The sequence below is a fragment of the Schistocerca piceifrons genome, chromosome 4 (genome assembly GCF_021461385.2).
Source record: "Schistocerca piceifrons isolate TAMUIC-IGC-003096 chromosome 4, iqSchPice1.1, whole genome shotgun sequence".
Classification (NCBI taxonomy): Eukaryota; Metazoa; Arthropoda; class Insecta; order Orthoptera; family Acrididae; genus Schistocerca; species Schistocerca piceifrons.
This window is the reverse complement of record NC_060141.1, coordinates 721,886,305-721,908,989: the sequence shown is the minus strand read 5'-3', so window position 1 is coordinate 721,908,989 and position 22,685 is coordinate 721,886,305. Positions and strand designations below refer to the sequence as shown.

General features: G+C 40.9%; 1 protein-coding gene across 1 annotated transcript in view; it reads right to left on the bottom strand.

The window, feature by feature from the left end:
- LOC124794731 (ankyrin repeat domain-containing protein 12-like) overlaps positions 1 to 21,325 on the bottom strand; it is a 59,453-nt gene extending 38,128 nt beyond the window's left edge. Inside the window, exons 1-2 of the mRNA XM_047258326.1 lie at positions 21,142 to 21,325; positions 10,902 to 11,107 (exon numbers count right to left, since the gene is read on the bottom strand). The gene's annotated coding sequence lies outside the window, so the exon portion shown is untranslated. The remainder of the gene's footprint in view (positions 1 to 10,901; positions 11,108 to 21,141) is intronic.
- Positions 21,326 to 22,685: the final 1,360 nt, after the last annotated feature.

Genomic DNA, 22,685 nt, shown 5'->3' with positions numbered 1-22,685 from the left:
CAGGAAGTTTCATATGCATACTTTTCTTGGTTGATTGATGACTCCATGGAGTGCTGTGTCACAACGACCATATACACTGACCTTCCTTCTAGTTTTCTTGGTCAGTAACTAAAGTTACTGTATGGTTGGGATATTTTACTGCTATCAAATTCAGGTTGTCTTTGGATGATTCTACAACCATTGTGTCTGAATTTAGTGGCTGTAGAAACATATGATTATTAATCAGAGTCCATGGCCACTGATTATTATTGTCTCTGTAAGTTCACATTCAGATTTGTTTTGGACTTTGCTAGATTTAGTATTCCTAAGTTTTGCTACAAATAGTCTACCACCTAGGCAGTCTAATCTATTTTACAATATTACTTCCTTTTGTTGTTGAAAATTTCCCTACTCCCTGCTTTGTGTTTTAACTAGGTTCCTAGTATTATTTGAGGATTACTGGAAAGAAGTTAGTTTTGGAATTTTTCAGTGGTCTTAAGAATTTCATCCAACATTTAAAAAATGCATTTCACATACATTCTGTCACTCAGGTGCCATTTTTAGTGCATAGCACATACTTGATCCATACAGGGTCATTATATAAGTCTTCAGTCTGTTGTGCACACTGAGGCACCTGCAGCCAAAATCAACACAGTACCGACAAGCTTCTGGTTTACTTGGCTCCAGAACAGAGAAATACAATCAGTCCTTTGAACAATGCCATTGCCAACTTCAGGACCATATGCAGCTGATTCCAAGCCTAAGGTTCAAGTTGCTTTCATCAGTCCCTTCTTTTTACTCTGGGGGTGTGAGATGGGGGTTGGGCTGCTGCTCAAGCAGAAGAGGCAAGGACCTTCAGCCCTAACTCATTATCAGCAGGAGACAATATGTCTAACAACCTGTCAATCACTTCCACAAAAACATGCTACTGAAGTGGTGCTAATACAGAGAACTGAGCCCTTCAACTTCTTCCTGTCCATGGACAAGCTACTGTTAGACTGTTCATATTTGTCAACTGGAAGAATGAACGGCTGACATAACAAATCTGTTCATGTAAAATAATTAACTAAAAATTTATTATCCTTGAGGTACCAAGCTTTAATCATCTATTAAATGTAACAATTGTAAACTCTCAGAACATTTAGTCACTTCATACAAGTGTACTTTCATGTCATTAATCACAATGTTGATCACACATTTATTTAACTAAATTTAAGTAAGTATGCTGCTGTGTGCAATACAGCTGCTTAAATATCTTGGTGAGAGCAAAAGGGTACCAGCTGTGGTCATTAAGCACAGGGATACCAGGTTTCCCCAACATCCCAGCACAAAGCGTACATTGCACAAGGCACATCTGCTACTTTCAGCACATGTGGCAATGTCTTTCCAGCTGCAGGAGATGCTTGCCTTTAGCTTGTCAAAGGCAAAAGTCAATAGTAGTTTCTTCATGTAACCCTCACTTGAGTTGGTATCCTGACCCAGATGGTGAGAGAGCTGTTTGAAGGACACATTTGAACTGCAAAGCTGTAATTCCCCTCGTGCCTTGTTGTTAACCTTCTATTGGGCACTGTTGCTCTGAAAGCAATGGCAAAATTGCACATTGTCTTTGGTGACATTTTTCAAGTTTCATCCTTGGATGGGCAATGATGCTTACAGAATCATTGAAATTCTCTGATCGAGCGATATTCTGTTCTCCCTGGAGAAAAGTTTATGAATAGTATACACTTTTGGCAGATGGTGTGCTAGGTTAGGTGAACATTGTTTACTGGAGTAGCAGCACTTTGTTTTTATTTTGTGGTGCTGTTTTATCTTGTACAGTAAAACCTAGAAGTAAAAAGAAAGAGAAAGTCTTGAAAGTGTGTTGTAATACAAATGTCTTAATGGATTCTTACCTGATGTTTATAAATATGAAGTGTGAAAAAAGTGTTGTCTGTAGGCAACATTGCCCCTACAAAGAACTTTGTAAACATATGTGTAATGTTTCTAGTACTATTATGTTTACTCATTTACAGGATATTCGAGATGGAAGCAAACACATTTTATGGAAGGAATAAAAGATCAAGCATTACTTGACTGTCTGAAGATCCTCATCTCTCTGGTTGTGGTGGTGGCAGCGATCCGGAGGACGATATTTTTGTCTACAGCAGTGACAAATATCCGTAATATCAGCCAGAGACTGTTCACAATAGTGAATTACAGCCAATTATTTTGTGCTTATGTGCTACAGCACACTGGAAATATCGCACCAGAATTATCCCATTTCTCATGGAATGTGTACTGGCATGCAAATAAAATAGACGAAAACATGTTTTGTAGCATTGTCTTCGCGATAATTACAGACCATTGTCGAGTGCTCAAATGACGGCCAGCTACACTATGATCTATACAAAGAAGGAATGCAGCTGTTTGTTTTTGACAATGCATGCTTTGATGTGACATCATCCCTTCCAGAAATATGAGTGCTCACTGCATCAAGTTAGTAGTCTTTTTCAAAACTGTGTGCTTGATATAGTGCAACTGCAGAGGTTAGCAGTTTTCTTCAAACTCGTGTGTAAGATATTGTGCAATTGTAGAGTGTGAGGGATTTTTGAGGAGCAGTTAATGTAATAGTGCTGTGGCAGAATGGTCATGTACACTGACTGGCAATTCATTGGCTCAGGTGTGATTGGTGCTGCTACCATCATTTAAATTCCTCACAATATTAAGCTATTAATTACAAAATTTAAATATATTTAAATAATTCAATTTAGTTACAGTTACTAACCTTATAGGACATAAGTCTATAGACGGTGGTAAAAACAGTGGGTATATGAGGAAATTTAGTATGAAAGTGTTTTCTGTAGATGATCTGGTAAAGAGGTCCTTTTCCAGTAGATCTTTGGAGGAGAATACAATATTTAAAGAGTAAGGTAGATCCACTCCAAATGTAAATCTAACAACATGAGAGTATGGCATAAGGCTTACTGATTTGGCTCAAACCATTTGAGTAGAAGTAGGTAGATGCCCCTTGAAATTCCTAACCTATTTCACCTTAGTGGGCCGTAGGAAAAGGTAAAATGCTCTCTAAAGATTTGCACATGAAGTAGAGGGATTTTGAGCAGCATTTCATGTATCAGTTTGGTAGCCCAGTGGTTAGGTGCACCGACTGGCAACTCTTTGACTCGGGTTCAATTCACACTGCTACCATCATTCTTTTTTTTCCATTTTCTTTTACTCTTGACAATGTTAAAAGATTAATTATAAAACTTACATATTTTTAAACAGTTCAATTTATATACGTAAAATTGAGCCACCACTGGAAAGACAGGCAAGGCATTCAGGTGGATAAACTAAGTCAGTACAGTGTTATAGTTGTGTTCCTTGTGTATGGGACAGTTCTTTTGCACATACCCTACTCCAGTGTTTCAGAAAATTCCTTAGCAATGATCTTGTGTTTTGAAGATGACGAATGTATCTGTCAACAAAAGAGTGAGGTGGAGTAGTTCATTGGTATACTCATTTATATGAAAATTGTAAGTATGCCTTCTTACACAGATTACTGGGCAGAGTCAACCAATCTCGACAAAATTTCAAGCATTTATGAGCTTGAAAGATTTCAAGAAACTTCATGGGCATATACATTTTGGAAACAATGAGCCACCAACAAACAGTAAAGACAGACCATTCAAGATCAGACCAGTTCCAGGTTCTGTCATACAAATATGCCACCAACAACAAGAAACTGAACAATCTATTGGTGAGGTGATGGTTTCTTATAATGGTGCAAGGCCTGGTAACCTGTGTGTCAATATACTCTAAGTAAGCCCTATAAATGGGGTTTCAAAATGTTTGTACATACTAGTGTGTCAGGCATTGTCTGTGATTTTATCCCTTAAACAGGCAAAGGAATTCTGCCAGAGGTTACACAAGAGAGGAAGTCATTTGGAATTGGTGGTCAGGCTCTAATATCTGTGTAGAAATACACTTAATGATTTGAAGTGTAGAGTATATTTTGATAATTTTTTCTGTACTCTGGACCTAATCGTTGATTTGAAACAGTTTAATATGGACTCAACTGGCATACTTAGAAAAAAAGTTGAAAAGCTGCACTTAAGAAGACGAGAAAACAATCCATAAGTGAGGTCATGGCTCTTTTGAGTACCAAAAGCACTGTGATTCTGGATACTTTAAAGAAATGGAATTTGAATGAGAAGAAAGACAGATGTGGTTTGCCCCACCACTGTGCAGCAGTACAACAAGCACATGGGGAGAATGGACATGGCAGGAGTCCTAACTGAACTGTACAGGGTACCACTGAAGTGAAATGATGGTATCTTCTTCTATTTGGACTCTCTTTAAATCTGTGTTTTGTGAATTCATGTCTTCTATATTGCCGAGAAACAAAAGAGAGCAAATGTTGTTGAAGCAGATCCAAGGTGACATTGCAAATGAAATCATGTTTTCTGGGTAGAGAAACCCTCACAAGCCTTCATTGAAGCCACAAACAGTTGACAAGAAGAAGAAAACAGCAGCTCCTATGCCAGTAAATGATGTATGATGTGACAGTCTTAGTCACTGGCCGAGCTATTGGCTAAAGGGGAGATGTCGGCTTTCTGTTCAGGAATTTTCAACTGCGAAATGTGGAACTGTTCTATACTTTGTTCCAAAGAGGAATCGATTTCAGACATGATGTAGAGCAAATGTAACTCCTTTTCCAGCCACAGGAACAACATTGTGGTGTCTGATATTGTAGCACCCATGTACCTTTTACAGGTAATGTTGCTTACATTTGAAAAAATAAATTTTATAAAACCCCAAATGCAAGTAAAATTGTTCATACAACAATATACATCTAATTTGAGAATTCTAATGTTTTTTTTTTTTTTTTTTTTCTCCATAACATTTTTGTGTGTACCAAATAAAGATTTAAAATATCAGTAGGCAGTTGCTCTCGGTCTATCTCAATCAATGCTGCCACTCCATGAAATGGGCCCATCTCATCATTGCTTTCCTTGCAGCATACTACACCCTCTCAATTGTGGTTTGCCCTTCGTAGAATTAGTCATCGGTGTGACAAACTGTATAAGAGCAATATGGTCTTTCTACATTGTCTGTAGATGTGTATATGGTTCAATTTAGTATTATTCCATTTAATTTTAAGACAGCTCTTGCCTCTAGATATGTGCCAATGTTGGAGAAATGAAAGTGCCCTGAAAAATATTTATAGTACTGACATGTAATTGACCCTTGTTAACAAACAGGAGAAGTGCCCATTGTAGAAAACGCCAAATACAGTGATTCTGATTCACTGTGTCATTACGTTTGAGTAAGTGAGAGGAGCAAACATATTTAGTGACCAGTTGAATGCAACATAAAATACACTCATGATGAAAACACCATGTATTCATTGTTGAGTGTTATGCGCAGCACAGTTCGTGGCAAATAGGTGCAGAATTGTTTCCAAAAGAGTTGAAGCCAGGAAGTGTTTTGGCAAAAACTCCAGCAAAGTCTCCATTATGAAACTTAGTAGCAAAATGATGTGAGTAGCAAAATGATGCGAAACAGGCTCTGTAATGAATAAAAACTGTAACTGTCTGAAAGAGTCCTATGACCAGAAAACATTGCTCGAGTCAACAAAAGCCTAGAAAAATGTCCCATGAAATCTCAGTGCCATTTATCTGAGCAAGTGAGAATCAATAGATCATCGTGCTGAGACATTATCGGAAAGAACCTGAATCTGTAGTCTTCCACAACTCACTGTTGTGCAAGAGTTAAAATATCCAAAAGAACTTTCACATGTTGAGTTCAGCCCATGGTTTCTGAATGAAATGAAATGAATTGTGATTTTGCCATTATTGACTAGGAGACCTGATCTGAGACGTTTGACTGCCTGGTGCAAGTCTCCTTATTTAGCACCTCCTCAGTGAGTTGTGGGTAAATGATAATGAAAGATGATGAGGACTAAAACACACACACACACACACACACACACACACACACACACCATTGTGGCCCAGCTGGAAACTGACTCCAGGCCTCATGATCAAGAGCCAGCAATACTAACCATGAGACTGTGAGCTGAATGAATGAAGTGGAATAAGGGGTTTTGGATAATCAGTTTCCATTTCTTCAGATGAGGCCTTGCTTAGTCTGTCATGATATGTGCACTCACAGAACATGTATCACTGAGCATCAGGAAATCCCCTCGAATGCTGAAGAGCCATTGTATAATCTCAAGATAGTGTCTGATGCACAGCGTCTCGTGTCAACGTCACAACATGATTCTTTCATCAAACTCTTAATGCTAACTACTATGTCGTCCAGAAACAATATAATCCATATGTGGATCAACTCACAAATAATGAATGGAAATTTTCAGCAAGTTGGAGTAACAGAAAACAGCATCTTGACGATGTTGTCACGAGTGCATGTGGTGTTCAGGGAGGTAATAACAATCAGCAGAGGCACTGCAACCTCCTGGTCAACTCGATTACCTGATCTCTCTCCATGTGATTTTTACCTGTGGGGCAAATTGAAGGCCAGGTGTACTCATACAATCCTCACACCCTGGAAGAGCTACAGTGGAACACTGAAAACACTGTTGCTTTTATCCCCCAGGCAGAGCTGCTGTGCTTGTCTCTGAGCCTGATACATCTAGCACAGTGCTGCATCGACATCAATGAGGGCCTGTTTCAGCATCCTTTTTGAAGTTCATCAACAAGGGACACTCCTCCACCAATCTTATTGTAAATATTTTCTGGGCCAGTTTTATTTTGCCCACCCTGCATAAGGAACACTGTTCTGGTAGACCAATTTCAAGTATGTTCCCGTTGCTAATGGCATCAATAAACACTTTTGTTATGCTCTTACGAATATGACCTCCTTGTGTTGAGTAACTGCAGGAGGTAGGAGATAACGACAGATAGTAAATCCACTATTTTCAAAATACAGGAATCGAACCCCTCCTGCAAATAGGAAGATGAGTATGAATTGCTTCTGCAAGGGACAAATGATATTTATTGCTGTTGCATGTTGAATAACTTCACAGCACAACAACATCTCCCAGAAGACTATTCCTCCACCACCTTCCATCATCTCTTCTCACCCCCTCCCCACCCTATGCTCAAGTATGATAATAAATGTAGTGATGTCATAATAGTTATGTTGTACTCAATGCATTGAATTCCAGCTAGCCGATCTCAGCTACAGACACCCTTGCTGTAAGCACTACCACATGCTTATGTGTTACTACATCTCTTGAGAAAGAAAATCTCCTCTATAAATATCAACATAGATCCCGCAAATCGAGATCCTGTAAAACGTAGTTCACTCTGTTCCTCCATGAGAACCACAGTGCTGCAGACTTCGGCACTCAGGTTGATGCCGTGTTCCTCAACTTCATGACAGCATTTGACACTGTCCCCCAAGGACATGTGATAGGACTGTTACTACTTACAATGTGTATGAATGACCAAGTAGAATGTGTCAGAAGCTCTTTAAGCCTGTTTGTAGGTAATGCAGCTGTGTTTAAGAAGTTAACAATATCAGAAGACAGTAATGATTTGCAGAAGGACCAACAAAGGATTAGTGCATGTACTGGCAGTTGACATTGAACATAAAAAAAGGTAACATATGTGCACAAACAGGAAAAGAAATCCACTACTGTGCAACTATACTGTTGATGACAAATTGCTGGAAACAGTAATTACCATAAAATACTACGAGTATCTATCTGAAAAGAACTTAAGAGGAAAGACCACATAAAGCAAATAATAGGAAGATCAGATGACAGACAGAGATTCCTACAAAGAATCTGAAGGAAATGTAATTCATGCACAAAAGAAGTAGCTTACAAGGCACTTGTTCAACTAGTTCTTCAGTAGTGTTCATCAATTTGGGACTCTTACCAGTAAGACTGAGAAAAGAGAGAGAGAATTCAATGAAAATTGGCATGTTTTGTCATACAGTTGTTTAATCTGCATGAGAGCCATACATAAATGCTCAACAAACTCCAGTGGCAGATGCTACAAGAGAGGTGTTGTGTGTCACAAAGAGCTTTACTATTGAAATTTCAGGAGAGTACTTTCTAGGCAGAGTCAGACAATATATTATTTCCTTCCACTATATTTCACAATATTACCACAACAAGAAAATTTGAGAAATTACTGTAGTAGCTCATACAGAAGTACTGACAATCATTATTCCCAACACCATTTGCAAATGGAACAGGGAAAAGTGGACCAGTTCGCGGTACAAGAAGTACCCTTCACCACACACTATCAGTGGCTTGCAGAGTATTGATGTAGATGATATAACTCTCATAGATGCAACCTAGTGAATAATGAAAAAATGTCAAGGCCCAACAGGATACCTGAGTCCTTCAGCCTGAAGACTTTATGAACTCTCTAACCTCCACAATGATGGGGTGACATTACACCCCACTGTTAGCAACTGGGCTCCAAAATATTTGCTGGCAAAATACCTGATAGAAATACTAAACCCATATGCGAGTAAAATGCCTGCATCACACCTCCAATTTTGTGGATTTTGTGAAATGCCTCAACAACTTTGGGCTGAAGGACTCATTTCCTGTTGAGGGTTGTTGATGTTTTTGCTATTCATCTGTGTAATAGCGTGCTTTTATGGGGGTAACTAGAACTGACAGGTCAGAAATTTTATGCAAAGATCGTGGGCATTTCCATATCCTAAACTCCATGTATTTCCTATTTTATGTAGAATACTATGAACAATTGGAAGGAGTCACAATGGGCAACCCATTCCTGTCTGTGGCTGTGACTTTATGTATGGAGCATTTCCAAGGAAGAAGCCCTGACTTCATCCACATGGATGACACATTCATCATCTAGCCCCATAGAAGGAACTTCCTTGCACATCTAAACTCCATCCATTCCAACATCTAATTTACAGTGGAGACTGAAGCAGAAGGAATACTACCATTTCTAGACATCATGGTCAAGAGAAGAGCTGATGGCACCCTTGGCCATGGTGTGTATCAGAAGAAAATACACACTGAGCTCTATTGCATGCGGACAGCTGCCACCACCCTGTGCAGAGGAATGGGGTACTAAAAACACTAGTACATAGGGCACACACCATCTCAGATGCAGTGTGTCTGCTCCAGGAACTGGAACACATAAGAACTGTACACCGAAAAAGCGGTTACTCAAAATGGCAAATTAGGAGCACACTCTGCTCCACCACAGCAGTACAAACTGTGGAGATGGAAAAAGTCATGGAGGAAGAGGCAACCATTGCCTTCATACCATACACCAATGCAATTTTGGAAAAAATCAGCCGTGGACTGAATAAGTACTGAGCAAAAACTGTCTTTTGCCCACCCAATAAAATATGGGCATTACCAGGGAGTGTGAAAGATAACCTCAGTTTGTGGAAGGCCGTGAAATATCCGATTTCATGCCAATGTGGCAAGACATACATTGGAAAAATAGTGCACACCACTGATGATCAATGCTAGCAGCACATTCAACTAATATATCCCAGGTCATCAGTCCCAGAGCATTGTTTGTCCGAGAATCATGTAATGGAATACAAACATACCAGGATTTTAGCACATACTTTGAAATACTGGAGCAGTGCTGTTAGAGAGACCATCAAGTTTCATACCAGGGACAATCTCATCAACCAGAACTGCAGCTATAATCTCAACAAGTCTAAGAAGACACTCAGTGAATCAATCTGGCAAGCAGGGTGGATTGAGTATTTACACCTACACTACCACAGACACCCATGCCATCACCACTGGGCCGCTGATGTCATAGGAAGAGCTCAAGGAAAGAGGGGGAGGGGGATGTAAGTCAGCCATGTGCCACCAGCAGCTCTTTCTATCAACCTGTCAGCACAGCTGATGATGGCAACATGTCTGGTCACCAAAATATTGTGGACATTATAAGCCAACAGTACAAGCAAGGACTGTTCGACCAACAAAATATGCCAAGAGAAACTGAAGAATTGATTCTCTGATATTGTTAATAGTTTGTAGTTAAATTTTGACAAAGTTCATTGCACAATATCTGTTCAATGATCAGGATGAATAGTCATCTCATTTCTACAAAAGAGCTGTTAACAATTACACTAATGGAGGCAGACATTACATGGACACTGACAATGACTAATACTGTAAATTTACTCCGTTTTTCCCACAAATGGCCCTTAAGTGTGTGAATGCCAAAAGTGTTTTACTATTTTGACTGTATACAAATTAACCTAATGTACTTTCTCAAAGCTTCATTATACACTCAAGTTTTTATTTAAAGCTCATATGTAATATTCCTGTATTTCAGCTCTGATCACAAAATTTCTCAGTATCAACACAACAGAGAACTAAAACATTTCATGTTTTCTGTTAGGTGTTTCTGCCACTGTTGCCTCAGAAATCACTTTCACAAAGGCCTTACTGTGTACGTCATTACATATTCCAGCAATTTCAGGTCCAAAGCTGCCTCAATAGGTAATTTACCAATATCTGCTACATTCCCAAGCAATATTTCCAATATGTATGCTATTGGTTGTAACAATTAATTATTTGTAACATAAATTCCACATTTTCTAGATATCCCCGGGGTCTACGAGGCTCCACTCTGAACTTCATACAGAGCAATTTTCATACCATAGTGAGTTACACATGTTGGTACCAGAGCAGTAGGATGGTAAAAGAAACCCTTGCTAGCACTCTCAGAAAATGTGGAAAATCCACTTCAAAACCCATTTTAAAATGCGATGCAGTTAAATTACATCTACTCAGTGACTATAAACATGGCATCAGGGCATCTAGTGTTCCATCTGTGATAGACAATTAGTGTACCATATGTAACAGGTAAACAGATTTGTATCTACTGCCACCTTCCGAGCTACACATGTACAACAGAAACAGGCAAAAAGCACCCGCAACATGAAGAACTTACCAGGGGCTGTGTCAGGGTCATGAGTTCTCTTGAGCGCAACAGAAGAAGAGACAGCATCATCCAGAGTGGCACTGCCCGTCTCTCCTGTGACATTGACATTGCCGGCACCTGTAACACCTTCCTCCCGACTGCCACCCTCAACATCTGCAGAGCTCGGACACGAGCTGCCACTCTCCGGCTCTGCCGCTTCTTCTGTTGCCCCTGGCCTGCAACAAGGGTGGAGCAAATAGTGTACATTGTCACAGCTGAAAGATGCAACATATACCAGCAAAATACCAAGATCAAAGAACTCTATAATTCCAGACACATGTATCTTTGGGAAAAGTAACAAAGAGAGGATCCAACAATAACAAACTATCCATTTATAGTAGGTGCAAACTCACTCAGTATTTGGATAAGAAAACCAAGCCTTTCAGAAGGGAGAGAAAATCGGCATTTTTATCTTGAAATGAAACTTACTGTTTAGATTATTACATCAGTATATCAACAACTCCATAGTGGGATCCCTTACATACAATACCAGACAGACAATGCTTGACGAGATCTGTTATTTAAGAATCAAGAACTTCAGTTGAAGCAATGTTAACTTATGGGTTGTCTGCTGCCAGTGTCTAGTACAGTATGCAGAACCACAACCAAGTTGTAGTCAAACAGTTTGTAATGTCCAAATAGTAGACAGCTTCCAAGTTTGCAAATCAGATCTATTAAATGTGACGTAATAAGATAAATTTTTCGACTGTTTTCCATTTCATGGTTGTTATCTGGCAGGCACTGACAGTTTGTGAGCTCACACTGAACCTGACAGATGTAAATTGGTATGATATAATGATATTAGCAGCTTGCAAAGACTTTGGTGTGAGGCAGTATGCAACTCACAGCATGTAAATACATTACACACATCCTGTCTACATAGCGGACTTTTGCAAATTTTTCTCACTTTTGCATACAGAAATGGTATTTGCTACATTTGTCCATCCATTAAAGAGTAACTGCACCTAAGTGCACGATCAGTATATACTGAGTTCCAGAATAAGAAACAAAAACTGACACAGGTGAAAGCCTAACAGGGAAACGGGGTGAAGGGATGGGTGCCAACTGTACATCGCTTGTATGAAAAAATGTTCTTGAACCAGCCCTGGAAGTGGGACGACAGCCACTCAGTGTTGGGAGGGGATGGGAGGGGTTACACTACCTATTCCATGTGCCTGCCAACTGTTCAGTGCTCTCTTATTTGGTGAAAAACAATCTTTCCACCTTTACATATTATAATACAGCTTGTATTATGCATTATTAATCAAAGCATACCATACTGGAACCTAAAAATGCAAATAGATGCGGCAAAACTGAATTCAAATACTTTTGTGAAACTGAACAAACTTCATTCAAATGAAAATAAAACTGGGACTCGTCAACAGTGTCCAAGTGCTGTTGGGACTGTGCAACAACATCCAAGGGCTAGCTACCTAAGCAGAGTTCTGGATGATGACGAACTGTGGTACAATGACAAAAATGCATGACCTGCATTTTTGCAGGAGAGAACTGGAAACCATGAGCTCCAAGCAGAAGCTTGTCTGATGGTGCCTTGGAGCTGATGTTCAGCCGAGGATACAGATTGAGAGCTGCACCAAATGCAAAGGTCATTGACATGCAACGCAGTGTGACAGGTGACCAGAAAGAGGTCATCAATCCATGGCTGGTGGCGACAAAGAGTTTGATACTAAGCACAAAACCCTGCAGGACATTGTTCTCATGGTCCTGATGACAGCTGAATGAAGTACAAATTCCAACTCAGAACAACTGGTGGGATTAACAATGATGAATAAAAATTGGTATTAAGTAAAATGTAATGGTGCCAGGCAGTGTTGTATAGCCTGCTGCAGATGAAAAAAATACTGCACTGAAGTTTGATGTTTAAAAAAAGCCTATCAGAGTGCCATTTTCATACTAACCAGATGGCCGGTTGTGAATTGTCTCTCCAGAAAACCACACTGATGGAAGACAAAAGGCCCTGAGATTCAAGTACCCAGTGTAAACAGTGAGCAACCATTCCTTCAAGCAATTTGCAGAGCACATTGGTGAGGCTATTCTGCTGGTAACTGTCATTGGATGTTGGGTTTTGCCTGGCTTAAGGATTGGAACAATAACACTATCTCATCACTACAAAAGAAAGACACCATCAAGCAAAATATGGTTGATGACCCTGAGGAGATGGCGCCAATGAGTAACAGTTGGATGTTGTTTTCGTCTGACTGTGAATGGAATCATGGCCAGAGCCATATTGTGAGACAAGGCAAGAGCCTCAAGAAATTCCCAGTCACACTGCATTATATGATTTCACATTCCAAGGGGTGGAGGAGAGGGGATGTCAAATTCATCCCCTACGCATCCAGAAGGTTGTGTAATAAGAAGACGCTGATGCTGTCACAAAGAATGTTGCAACGTGTTCAGCAAGAAATACGTATCAGTAAGTACCAGTACACAAAACCATCCCAAAGGAAGAGACCTGGCATGGTTGTGGATCTTTGGCAGTCCTGAAGACTACGGAGCCCAGCCCACATTTGGGATGAAGAGACATGCATTCTCAGGGAGGAGATATGGCACTCCCAGCATTCCTTCTTTACTGCATTTGATTACATAGCAGGCCTTAGCACAAACTCATTTAAAAGTAATGAGGTTGGTCTGTGAAGGACGTCATTTGAAATGTTGCAGGGCTCTATGATTATCTTAAACAGATGTTGCAATGTTTTTGGATCAGCATGGCACTGGCCAACAATGGAGGGAACCTCCAGAAAGGGGAATAGCAGTTCCAGAACCATGGGTAATCATGTTGGAGACGTCTTGCACAACCTCTTCGATGCAATCAGACGGGGCAGTGAAGGTAACAGCAGAGGTATACAACTGCCATCTGGCTCTTTGAAGCACCCAGTGTAGTAGTCTGTCCATGTGGTTGTGGCAAGGAAGTGTCAGAATCACCGGAAAGCAGTCACTGTCACCAAGACTGCCATGTAGTGACCAATGTAGCAAAGCCACGAGACTAGGGGAAAAGGTCACTAGGTCGGTAGCTGAAAGGGTCGCATGGGTGGCACTGAAGTGGATGGAAGTACCATTACTGAGCAGACACAGATCATGGTTGGTAGGAATCTGGTAAATTAGAAGGCCCCAGTCAGATGAAGTGGTGCTTATCCACAGGGCATGGTGGGCACTGAAGTCCCAAAGTACGAGGAGAGGGGAGGGTTGTTGGAATACGGTGGTCAACTCAATCTAAGCGGCCTGCATGGAGATAAACATTGCAAATGATGACTGCTGAGGTCGTTTCTATCCGAATTGCTGTTGCTTCCAATATGGTACAAAGGGGAATCCACATTAACAACATCTGTGTGAACCAATGTATGGCCTCCCAGGGCCAGCACGGTTCCGACAGAATGCACGATAACCACGGGGTGTTTGGGGAATGGTCATCGGTGAAATGTGTTCCTTTAGGGCAACTCTAATTGCAGAAGATGAGGAAACAATGTGTAGTTCTTGCAGGTGACAGTAATATCCATACTGATAATGTTGATAACATTATGGGTCTCAATGTTAGGTTTGAAGGATACAGGAGGACCAGTAACACCCGAGGTTGGCTGCTTGTCACATCAATGAGCATTTGTTCAGAATCAGACTGTGTAGAGCGATCTGGTGCCTCCAGGGTCACCAGAGTAACCTTCTCTCAATTCCTCCTCCTCCTTCACAGCCTTTGCTGACCAAGTCTTTCAAGGGCTTATCCATGATGAGCATGGCAATGGATGAAGTATGAGCAGCCCTGGGACACACACCCATTCAGCACTGAATGTCTAGACCTGTTCATAGGACTGACAGATCAGAACAGCCATTGTTTTTGTGTAATGTGATATGTACAATGTACGAAACTTCTGCCCAGATGCCACCTACTCCGATCAAGGGCTATCCTCACAGACACTGTTCAGCCACAGCAACAAAGGCCTTCTGACATGGTGGCCACTGCTGGTAATCCTAGTCCCCCAGGAAAACTGACATCTAGTCCTCGACAAGTGGGGAGTTAACATTATCAGCAGTGTGATCCTTGCATTGTTACGGGGCATAATCGAAAGAGTATGTAACAGCTCAACTGAATCAGATTGGCTGCTGCATTTGCTTTGAAATGCATAGAAGGGCCTACGCAGATATTGGGCACAGATGATTTATGTAGTACACTATATTTAAGGTGTTCTTCCCCAATCAGTTGACACTAGTGAAGAAATTCAGAAAAAAAGACCCACAAGGGAATGAAAAATTACCTCAGCTGGAAGGTGATGTAAACTAAATAAATGGTTATTCCAAGAAAGGAAAGCAGAACCTGTGGAATTGCAGGGTCAACATCAAATGCTGTGACAGTGGGAAAGGCAGTGAGAGTAAGAAGAGTAATCTGAGGTGAAAGGTTGCAGCACAGGAAAGGAAGTAGGTGCTGCAATAGCTTGGGGCCCCATGCTCGCCACACACACACACACACACACACACACACACACACACACACACACACACACGAAAGAATGGTCCCTGAGAGGCGCCAAAAAAAGTAGGCGAGTTCTTCTACACTGACTATGACAAGAAGCTTTTTTCCTTGCCCTGCAATTGTCATTTTGTCCAAGTGTGAACATAAAGAAACTGTTACTGCGAAGATGACATCTATAAATAACACTATTTATGTGTGAGTTAAGTTCACACAGCTGCCACATACATAGCTCATTTATGTTCAACAACAGAGTTATTGCTGCTATTTGACAATGGTTTGTAGGATCTTAAAGGTAGTCAAGTTCACACTGAAGCAAATATACTATTTAACCAAAACCTTCTGATTTTTGCTGAGTGAGAACTGGGGTGAAGTGTGACCATGGAGAAATCACACTTGAAAAGTGGAGGGGTTATGGAATTCACTTGCCCCTCCAGCCAGTATTTTGCTGCTCCCAAGTTCTCATTGGTACAGTTTGCTGTGTAAATAAGAAGAGATTTCACGTATAAACCCTCTGTGACTGATTAATAATATTACGGGAGTTGTTACTAATTTTGCCTACTCTCTTCTTACGAGTTGAATCCCTATCTAAACAAACATATGCTTTGTTGTCATAGACTTTCATTGCTCAAGCATCCGGTGCCTTATGACTGCTGGAATAATGCCGTATTTTGTTGTTATTCTTATTCTAGTGTAAATGAAACACTGACATGTGCTAAGGCATCACAAACCTTAAAGTTTCTTTGTTAATCACTATGCTGAATGTTTAACCCAGCTCTTGCACCAAATCTCAGTGGACTGTGAATTTCACTGTGCCTGTCAATCATGCCATATGGACATGTCCGAATGCACGTATCCAACCAAATCGCAGTGAGAGGGCAGGTTTGTTGCAGGTTAAATGTGCCAGTAATTAGTAAGTTTGTTTCATCAGTGCCAGACTGCACCGGTGCTGTGCCAGCAGTGAGACTGCAGCATAATCATACTGACTGTGCACAAAGAGGAGAATCCAACAATGTAATAACACACATGGAGGATTAACAGAGTAAAGTTAAGTGCAGTTTGCACTGCTGGCAGGTGCTGGGCCTGCAATAGTGTTAAGAAGTGTGCCACCTCTCCACCCCATTTACTTTATTGTTGTCATTTGTATCCTTTGTTTATTAGAGATCAGGCGTGGCTAGTGACCAAAAGTCTCTCTCTCTCTCTCTCTCTCTCTCTCTCTGTGTGTGTGTGTGTGTGTGTGTGTGTGTGTGTGTGTGTGTGTGTGTGTGTGTGTGTGTTCCAATGAAAAGCCAGATGTTAACTGTTTACAGTTTTCCTAATATTTTTATTTCTGAAGTGAACAGGAGTCATTGTTGCATCTTTTTAATTTAAAGTTTTCAGGAATGTAACCAAAACAACTAATGCACTACTATCTTCTCTATCCTTGAACCATAGAAACTGAAGGCACATTTTGCAGTAAGCAAATTAATAATAACTGAGACATTTTGCGAAAGATTTAAATCTCAACCAAGCAGTGTGTGTGTTTGTGTGTGTGTGTGTGTGTGTGTGTGTGTGTGTGTGTGTGTGTGGGGGGGGGGGGGGGGGGTGTATTTCCAAACTACAGAAAGTTCCATGGCATGTATGAGTGTCTCATGGTCAACAACTGCAAACTCTTTGCACATGACAGAAGAGATGGGAAGATCCATGATCAAAAATTAAAGCGAATGATTTGTTCTGCACTAAAACGTATCAGTCTAGCCATCTCTTCTTTGTTCATTCATAGTTGCTTCTTACATGTTTCAGCTTGTAGTTTAGCAACGTCTTTGGAAGTCCGGCCCCATCCATTCTTGCCACATGTTCCTTCCAATTCATTCTGTACTTAATTACATTGAGGTTTCAGTTCTCATCTAATGTCTTCACTTCTCTTCCTATCCAGTAAGGTAGAGCCCACCACACTTTTAAGGTGTCTCATTTCTGCAGATTCTACTCTGTTCTCTTATTGAATTGGTGTTTGGTATTCATTTCCATAATGGCACTGCAATTACTCCCATCTGCTATTCAGAAAGTTCCACTTGATTGCTCCACACAAAATACGAAACATTCGTAGCTTTGAAATGATGTCACGATGTTATGTATATGTAATACCGCATCACAGATCCAAGAACTTATTGGAATCAACTCTATGGTACTTCCATCGGTTTCCGATTCAAAATCTAAAGAATCCATGCTGAATTGATGAAAAAGAAGTAAGTTATTGATTTGATATGACCACTTTGATCCAAGTTTGTCTTGTAATCTTCAAGAAATGGTCAGAGGGATTCTGGGCATAACAGTACAGCAGTGACTGTCAATCCAAAGGAACACTATTTCAGGGAGATTAGCCTTCTGTACCCAAAGCAAGGACTGTGACAGTAAAACTTGCTGTAATATGTACCAAAAAATTTGTACGCACAATAAGTCAGGACAAAACATGTCCAAAATGCACAAATGAAGGACAATAAACAAAGCAAAGGATTCTTTGATATACAAAACAATTAGTACCGGTACTGTAAAAATTAGTACAGTACAATTAGTACTGTAAAAAATAACATGCTTTAATTTTGAATCCTTATTTATTAAGTTTTTACTAAGGGGTTCTACAGTACCACAGGTAGGGCTAAAGTAATATCTGGAAGGGTAGTATTTGAGGGTTAATGGGTGTCATTCATCAGTGGACAATGCGCAGATTGTGCAACATCTGCACCGAACAAAACTGACTGACTGACCACCTCATTTGACCACACAGAGTACTCATCCTCAAAGCACTGTTTATTCAGCACAAGCTTCCTGCTAAGAGTCCTCTGCCATAGGGTCCGAATCTACTTGCATGAATATTGGGCTATCTGTTGTTACTACCTCATTTTGTCTCTTTCTCAGACATAAAGACGATATTTCTGCCAATCTGGTCAATTCTAAAGTTTTCTTTCTAGATAATATTAATTACTATGCATGTTATTATTAACCAAACATAATAAGTCTGTGTACTAGTACTCTGTTCACATCCTGACTTGCACACCCACCTGTCACACTTAAGTCATCCAACCAGGAAAACAATTTACTTACGAGACATGAATTTTTAGTATTCCTATTGTACCCTATGTTGTCATTTCAACTGGGCAAACAGCTTTTGTCATCAAATAAACACAGTTCTTTGCCTGCTACTGATAATGCTGAAGTGTTGCTATCTGCATTTACAATAATCTTGACTGAACATTTCTTAAGAATGTCAGCTGAAACGAAATAGTGGAAGAAAAATGTTAAGCTCCCTTCTTAGCCCCCCATCCCTTTCTGATGTACTGCCAAGTAGTGTGCTATTTTACACCAGGAAGTTGCAAACAAAAGAAAATTTTGTAAAATTATATAGGTAGTGTTGGATGAAAGAATGGTTATTTCCTGATTTCTTTACAAATTGGGTAATAAAAACTCAGTTCTGGAAACGAATATTTTCTCATCTCTTAATTATAGCCCCTATTCTTTTATTTATAATTAGTAAGTTATGAATTATCAATAATTTGTGAGGAGCAAATAAAATTTATTTTTTATTATACATCATAATAAAACCCATATATATTAGTAGCCAATAACAATACGATATAGATTTTGTTTTGTTTCCAATTTTTTTGGGAATGTTTATGCTGCTTGTTATTTACTTAGTCCTATGATGCACTTAATTCGATGCGTGCAATACTTTTCAATAATATAATTTAAGCAACATTTTCAATATCTGTGTAGCAAAAACTGGAAAAGAAACAATTTTTTGTGTGTGTGTGTGTGTGTGTGTGTGTGTGTGTGTGTGTGTGTGTGTGTGTGTGTGTTTTGCAGTGGTGTGGAAGGGGGGAGGGGGGAGTCAGGATCATCTGGATGGGGCTGTGGAAAGGACAAAAAGTTTACTTAATGGAAGATGGGTTTGTGACAGAAAACATGAAGGACTGAAAGGTGCAATGGGTAAAGACTTTGACACATTAAAAAATTAGGGCATACTTTATCCAGCAGTGCATGTTTTGTGTGTGTGTGTGTGTGTGTGTGTGTGTGTGTGTGTGTGTGTGTGAGAGAGAGAGAGTGAGAGAGAGCACGCGTGCACATGTACATAGCTATCATCCCACACATCATCAGCAGCATATCACAAAACATTGTAAAATTCTACATAATACGCAAGGTAACAGAATTTATACATCCAAGCAACTGCATCAGAAGATAATATTGAATGTAAATTAGATCATGACCTATTTGGATATGTGCAAACCTGTAAAATGTTTTATGTCTCACCGAGAACATAAAGATGAGGAATCCTGTGCCACATATTCTAAACAAATGAGTGCTTATACACATACACAATACACGACTTCATTTGGAAACGTACGATAAAATTCAAAAGCACTCCAAGAATTAAATACAGGTCATAAAATGAGTTTGCTGGAAGAACTGAGATGTTCTTTGATACAGAAGCTAATACAGAATATGTCAACTATCCTATATAAGATGTAATTGAGCAGTAACTTGACAATGACAGTTATTTCCAGCAACAGATATTGTGTAAGATACATTAAGATAAATTGTCATCAATGCAAAGATTGGTTTGACATGATAGTGCTTTACTAGACATGGCCCTATAGGACATGGTATGCCTTGAATTCCTCTAAAATTTGAACAGACCTATCCAGCCATTATAGGAAATACAATGTAATGGTGACTCCAAACCATGGTGCAACTTTGAATTTTTCACTTTAATAGTGTATTGCCAGAGTTGAGAGAAGGTATAAGCTTTGCATAGTGCTCCCAGTGCTAACAGACAAGCAACACTGTGTGAAATAATCACAAAAGTCAGTGTGGGACGTACAATGAATGTATCTGTTAGAACAATGCGGTGAAATTTGATGTCAATGGGCTATGACAGCAGACGAAGGATGCGAGTACCTTTGCTAAAAACACAGCACCACCTGCAGTGCCTCTCTTGGGCTTGTGACCGTATCAGTTGGCCCCTACATGACTGTGGCCTGATCAGATGACTCCCGATTTCAGTTGTTAAGAGCTGATGATGGGGTTTGAGAGTGGTGCAGACACCACGAAGCCACGGAATCAAGTACTCAATAAGGCACTGTGCACACTGCCGGTTGCTCGATAATGGTGTGGGCTGTATTTACGAGAGAACCAATCGTAGATTGCAAATCGTGATGTTCGGTTGCTTGGAGACCATTTGCAGCCATTCATGGATGCCATGTTTCTAAACAACAATAGAGTTTTTACAGAAGAGAATGTGCCACGTCACTAGGCCACAACTATCTGTGATTGGTTTGAGTGCTTTGAAGACCATTCTGGACAATTCGAGTAAATTATTTGGTCGCCCGTCAAATATTTATGATAGATAATCGAGAGGTCAGTTCGTGTACAGAATTCTGCTACAGAGGCGGCACGGCTCAATATTCCTACAGGGTACTTCCAACGACTTGTCGAGTCTGTGCCATGTGAAGTTACTACACTACACCGGGCAAAAGGAGGTCCTATGTGATACAAGGAGGTATCCCACGACACCTCAGTGTATACTGTATTGTCAGTCCACAAGCCTGCCCAAGAATGCCACCCTGTTATATATGAAAAGTAAATAACACACAGTGATGTAGTTACTGTAAGACGTTGTTACTCGGTTGATTAACCAAACAGTTTTTGGTGGCAAAGTGGCCAACCTACTGTACAGCAGAAAATGAAGAGCAGTTACACCTGTTTGCTCCGGACGACTGGGCGGCGGCCTCTGACGCCTCCTGAGATGCTGCGGCGCCGCCCCCGCGGCGCTTGTCGTCGCCGCGCGCCTTCACCTGGTGCAGGCGCAGCGTCACCCTGGTGCCGCCTCCGCTGGCAGCGCAGGCCGCCCCTCCCGCCGCCTTGCCACCCTCGGCGGGCGCCCTGCCGCTTCCTCCTCCTCCTCCTGCCGCTGCCCCACCCCCGCCGCCCCCGGCCGCCGCCGCCACCTGCGCCGAGCCGCCGCCCTGTCCGGTGGCGCCGCCCGCCGGCTGCTGCGGCGGTGTCCTGCGCATCTCACAGGGGGCACTGGTGTCGCCCTGGCCCGCGCCCGCCTGTTCGCCTGCCACGGCAGCCTCGCCGCCTCCTGAGGACAGGACAGGACCGGACCAGTCCGGGCTGCCGCTCTGGTCTCCCGCCACATCGCAGTCGCAGCCGCTCCTCCGCCCCGCCCCGCCCTACCTCAGCTCGCCACTGCGCTGCCGCACTGCGTCCGCTGCCGTCCCTGATTGGTCCTCTCCGACCAGTAGCAGCGCGTCCTGCTCCCTTCTACCCAACAGGACGCTCGTAGGCGCCGGTCGATGCTACCCTTCTCAGTCGTGGATGTGCGTTTAGTCAGTACGACGTGATCAACAATGCTATCGAATATCTTCGTTGATTGAAATTGTATCCACCCGCAAACGTTTTTAAAACTCTTATTCTACTGCTTAATCTAATCGAATAGATACGCCCACCTTCAGACGGCTATATACACATTTCTTATAGACATCGTCATTTTATTAGTTTTCTGCCGTTCCTAAGTTGCTTCAAAACCTCCACCAATTTCTTACAGCGTCTATGTCTAGCGAATTTCCTGTCGCAGTGCAGCTTAGAAATGTTTGTGCTTTTAGGGGTACTTTCTTATACGAAATGGCTAAAGTCAGTTAAAAAATGTAATATATGTGCTACACATATGACGTCAAAAAGTGAATGAGATACAGCTCATACTTGATCCACAGACAGACTGGTGTATCAATTTTTATGGAAACATTTAAAGCCTAAAAGCAAATGGTAACAGTTGACAGCCCTTGCATACCACACAAATTATTTTGTAACAGTATACACAGTGTCGTGCGTTTGCTTCGCGATAATTACCAAGTTTAAAATCCTGCTGCCGCAGTATCCATAGTTTTGATTAAAATATTCTAAAGACAAATGTGTTTGACTTACACCAGAAGATTACTTATTAGCCCCGAGTGACAGCGTGTGTTTAGTATGGTGGAAAAAATGCTAAATTTCCATTCATGATAAAAAAAAGTGTGTGTTATTCCCTACTTCAGGCTAAGCATGTTTTCACTGATATCGGACAATCAAAGAATGGCGCAGGCGTTAAGTTAGTATATGTGATTTATTTCCTGTATATTCCGGTAATTAACATAAGTATATACACACATTTGCTTTTTAATCATTTGGAGGGCTTTCCAAAAGCATTTGTGGATGATTGCGGCGCCTATCAATGTTTAATTGAATAACAGCTGGTGAATTAT